At 35.7% G+C, this 5,659-nt stretch overlaps 1 non-coding gene across 1 annotated transcript; it reads right to left on the minus strand.

Annotated features, from left to right (window-relative positions):
- Positions 1 to 4,877: 4,877 nt before the first annotated feature.
- Positions 4,878 to 4,984, minus strand: LOC147945740 (small nucleolar RNA R71). Its single transcript, XR_015597870.1, has one exon. It is a non-coding gene; the product is annotated as a small nucleolar RNA R71 (small nucleolar RNA).
- Positions 4,985 to 5,659: the final 675 nt, after the last annotated feature.

Below are 5,659 nucleotides of genomic sequence, written 5' to 3' on the forward strand. Positions count from 1 at the left end.
AAGCAAGTTTCACACAAGTGGAAGAAACTTTCAAAAGACACAAGGTTTTAAAACTAAGATTTTTCAATTTTTCCAAAGATTGATCTAGCAACAATGAACTGTGATTAAGGGCTATAACTTCAATCCTAAGGTTGGACTTTAAACAAGGTGGTTTTAATCATTGTCCCCTAAAATGCATATGAAGCAATCTAGACTCAATCCTAATATGTAAATGCAACTACATGAACACACTTTTTTTTTAATTTATAAAAAAATTCAATTTTTTTGGGTTTTTCAATGCGAATAGATGCATACTTAAATGAATAAAACTAGTATGCAAAAAATTGAAATAAGAAAATAAGAAAATAAAACACAATGTTCACTACATTCTCAGACACTCCCCCAAACTTAAATTACACAGTCCCTTGTGTAAATAAAAGTCTGAAAAATAAATCTCAGAATCAAACAAAGAAAATGAAGCAAAATTCAATGGTATAAACAATGGTTTGGATGAAAGTGGTACCTCATGGGTTGGTGAAGAAGGAGGTTGTGGCAGCCTCCATGCTCGCCAAGGTGTACCCAGGATCCTCACCGACTTCAGCAGGTGCCAGGATTTACTCATCAGAGAGCTCGGTTATGTGCACAAACGACCTGCTCGAAACCGCATGGGTTGTTCACTACAAGAAAACATGCATTTTGGGACTCCAGTTTGTGACTACTTTTTTGGTCACAAAAAAAAGCGACACTTATGTGACTACTTTAAGACGCATAAACGACTGCAGGATAAACAGTCAGAAAAGCGTTGCTTATTAACGACGATATAAAGTGGTCGCACAACAGTCTCATCTTAGCAACTAGATTGCAACTCGTTTGCGACGAAAATTGTTTGGTCGCAAAAATGATCACAATTTGAGACCCATGTGTGACTATTATTTTAGTATGTAAAATAGTCATAAATTAGTTGCAAATGTGTGATTCTTTTGCGACTAACACTTTAAGGATTTGCGACTAACACCTGATTTCGCCACTAATTTGAGACTATTTACCCACTCTCGATTTTTTTTTAAATCAATATTTCGTATTTGAGATTTATTTACATTTTTAGTTATATGTTCATGCTTTGATTTGATTGAACTTAACTATAATAACTTTGTCAAAATCTTAAATATCAATTTTTACAAACAAAACAGGCATCAGATTCAAATCTAAGTTAAGTGTTACATGTTCTTTTATGAGAATGTGTAAGAATTTAGAAAATTTTCAAAACTAAGTTGTGAAAACAAAGTTTTGCCAACTTTTACTAATATATCTACTATATACTACTAATATGAGTGACTTATAGTAACAGTTTTAACCATTATGTGTAGAATTCAAGATTTTGTTTTGTGATTTATATCAAATCGTCACAAAATAGTCACTGTTTGTGACGAAAATGCAACCAAAAAAAAAATTTATGACTATGTTGCTACTCTTTTGTGACTAATTTGCTACGAATATTGCGACTACTTTGCATCTCCTTAGCAACTCATCAGGATTTAAAATATGTAATTTTACAATATTGAATGACTAATCTGTTGAGTTAACTATTTTTGCATTGATTTGAACTAATACATTTATATACTCTTTCAAAATATATTAATTTTACATGTTTTAGTTAAAATATTTGTAAACAACAAATCATGTAGAAGATGTTACATAGGTTTTTAAAGTAAGGTTATGTAAGTAAAACAAAAAAAACTTACCAAATGATTATTTTACTTATTAAAATTAAAGATATACTTCACAATTAGACTATAAGTGCCTCTAAGTCTTATGATTATTGTATTTCGATCTCAAAGTTAATAAATATAGAATATTGGTTTGTGACTAATACTATTGCGTCACAAAAGAGTCATTATTTGTGAGTAAAATGTAACTGAAAAATGTTACGACTATGTTACTACTCTATTATGACTAATTTGCTATGTTTTCTGGGACTATTTTGCCTCATTTTAGCAACTCTTTGGGTTTTAAAAAAATGTAATTTGTCAATATTTAATGACTAATATGTTAATTCAACCAACTTTGCATTGATTTTAACTAATACATTTATATATTTAAAAAATAATAATTTTACATGTTTTAATTAAAATGTTTGTAAACAACAAGTCATGTAGAAGATGCTACATAGGTTTTTAATGTAAGGTTATGTAAGTTAGAAAAAAATTTCCAAGTCATTGTTTTGCCTCTTAAAATTAAAGATATACTTCACAATTGAACTATATGTGCTTCTAAATGCTCATTGCCAATTTAATCTAGTCACTTTTTTCTTTCTTAATTCTAAATCATAATTTTTAAAATTCTAAGCCAATTAATAATGTAACTATTATATATAATCAAAATTGAAATCAATCAAAAAATTCATATTTTTTTATTTATAGATCTAGTCGATTTAAATTAAAATCAAATCTAATACTTTATAAATCCTAAACTCCTAATTTCTGAATTATAATACAACATGATGGCAAATTACACTAATTTACCAAAAAAAAAAGAAAAAAAAAACATCTCATTGGCAAATCTTAAATGGCAAGGATTGTCTTTTGGTATGTCATCCACCGTTGATAGATTCAATCGAATGGACAAAAATCATCTTTTTTTTCCTTCCCTTCTCTTCCTTTCCTTCTTTTCATCGTATCTTGCTAGAAAATCAATTTTATTTGTTTCTTCTTTCTCTCTTGTGTTCTCTTTGCCCCCTTCTTCTCTTGGTTAAGTGAAATCTAGAAACTCAAAAAATCAATATTTATCAAAAAAAAACTCAGAAGAAACCAAAGTCTTCATGGGTAGAGCCAAACACTGTCTCTGCGCCGGCCACCATTGATAACTCTCTAATTTACATTTTTTAAGCATTCTTTTTTGTCCATATTTTGCATTGTTTATACCTTTACCTTAGCATTTTTAGGTCATTAACAGGTGCTTTAGAGCCTAAAATGGGGAGAAACAAGATCAAATCCGAGCATGTACCCAAAGGAGCTATTGAGCAGGAAGAACAGTCTGAACCCCAACCCGATCAAGGAGGATCCAAGAGAAGGAAGAACAACCCGAAAACTTACCCGAGGAGTAACGCGACCACATCCTCGTGCACCCCATCGAGCAGACCCTCGGGCAGGACTGGGAAGCTAGGTCAAAGGGGTTTCCATATATAAACCCCCCTCTTCTTCCTCTCGCCCTACCACGCCGCAGACCCTCAAACAAGAGAGCGAGAGCTTCTGAGAGAGACCCTCAGCGACTCAAACACTTTTTCTCTACTTTGTTAGGATTTATTTTACATTTTTGCTATCTTTCTAGATTTCTACTCTTGTATTCTTTGCTTCTATTTTAGCTTTTAATAAAATGCAATTTTTGTTTGTCTTTGCTTTTATGTTTTCTACAATGGAATCTGAGTAGTGGAACAAAGTTTCTAGGGATGGGATAGACGATTTTGTGTTCTTGATCGGTTAGGATGTCTTAGCTTGGTTGTTTATGTTTTATAAATTCCTTTTTAGGTTGGTGTTCTTAATGCTATCAACAAACCGAGAGGGTGAGATTAGATCTATGGTGTTTTACCACCGAGAGGTGTAGTTGAAATGCTTGAATCAATCAATGCTAGAGATTTACTCACTTAGACTAAGAGATTAGATGTGTAAGGAGTTTATTGACAATAATGAATTGGTTTGTAATGCCTGCTTGGTCATGTTTCTACAACGAGAGTTGGGTAGGGAAGTGATCAAGGTTGATTGTTTCTATCACGAGAGTGTTTTAACAAGATTTTAGAGATTCATTATCTAAGGAATATTTGCTTGAGGCATGTAGGACATCCGTACTGGTCAGGAACACTTAGGAGTCGATTACCCCATCCTTAGGAGCTTTCGTATTTTAATTACTTACATTTTTATTCATTACTCGACCCCTTACCCAGACAGGTACACGATCACCTGCTTCGAGTATACCTTCGAGTTGTTCATACTGTTCTTGCTTACTCGATCACCCCACCCGATCCTGTACTCGAATGCTTGCATCGATTGCTTAGGTCGTGTGGTTCTCATTTATTTGCTTTCTTCTATTTCTTTTAGTATTGTTAGATCAAAACCATTTCTTGCCTGGCTTGACTTGCATAGTTCTGAACATATCTCATATGCTAGCATAACAACCATTTGGATTGATAACACTTTGTACTACAACTGCATAGGGAATTGATACCCTGGGTGAAAATCATGTTATCAATTTGGCGCCGTTGCCATTTGGTTGGATTTAATTTGCTACGTTTAAGATTTCAGCACTTGCTAGATCAAGTTCTATTTTATAGTTTGGTTCGGAACTGACATGTTTACTTTCGTGCTTGATTGTTTTGCATTTCAGGTACAACCCGAGTACCCACCCGACCAGTCACTCGATCACCTGGATCAAGTTGACCTTCATGTACTCGCTCGGTCAGCTGATTGTGCATGCAAACACGATCCAAAGTTAGCCAGAACTTGAGTCCTTTCATCGACAACATCGACAGACCAAGGTTACCCCGTCAACAACAAGTTCAACAACCGCAACCAGCAACAATTGAGGAGACAATGAATAATCAGAACGGTCCACCAGCTCCTCAAGCAAGGACCAACATAGGAGCAGGAGATGCTCCATCTACCCACAATTTTCATGGATTGCCAATGGAGGACCCATTGGACCATCTGGATGAGTTTGATAGGCTCTGTAGCCAAACCAAGATTAATGGAGTTAGTGAAGATGGATTCAAACTCCGGCTTTTCCCATTCTCTTGGGGAGACAAAACACACATCTAGGAGAAATCACTCCCCAAGGAGTCCATCACCACTTGGGAAGCGTGCAAGAAGGCGTTTCTAGCCAAATTCTTTTCCAACTCCAGAACCGCAAGGCTGCGAAATGACATTTCCAGCTTTGTTCAGAAGAACAATGAAACGTTCAGTGAAGCTTGGGATAGTTTCAAGCGATACACTACCAGATGCCCTCATCACGGTTTCAGCAAGGCTTCATTGCTAAGTACACTATACCGAGGAGTGGTCCCTAAGATACGGATGTTGCTGGACACCGCAAGCAATGGTAACTTCTTCAACAAGGATGTTGATGAAGGTTGGGATCTAGTGGAGAACTTGGCTCAATCTGATGGGCATTACAATGAGGAGTAAGATCGCACTATGCGATCTACTGGAGAGGAAGATGCCAAGTACAAGAGGGACATGAAAGCCCTCAATGACAAGCACGATAAGCTCCTCAACCAGCAGCAGCATGTTCATGCAATCTCAGAGGAAGAGCAGTTTCTACAACAAGATGGGGAGAATGTTCAGCTAGAGGATGTGAAATACATAAACAACCAAGGAGGTTAAAACAAAGGGTACAACAACTACAAGCTGAATCCAAATCTGTCATACCGTAACTCGAATGTTATTAATTCTCAAGACCAAATCTACTCATTAACAGTTCAAGGGAACCAGGTCCAGCAAAAGCCTTTTGTCCAATACAATCAAGGCTATGGTCCTAAGCAGCAGTATTCTGGTAACTACCACCAACCCATTGCACCACATGGATTCCAACAACAACAAGGCCCACAGAACCAATCCCAAGAAGCTGTCCTACGCGGCCTAATTCAACATATGATTCAAAATCAGGCCTTGACAGCTATGGACAACAAAAAACG

Source organism: Camelina sativa, chromosome 4 (assembly GCF_030686135.1).
Source record: "Camelina sativa cultivar CO46 ecotype springtype chromosome 4, ASM3068613v1".
In the NCBI taxonomy this organism is placed as follows: domain Eukaryota; kingdom Viridiplantae; phylum Streptophyta; class Magnoliopsida; order Brassicales; family Brassicaceae; genus Camelina; species Camelina sativa.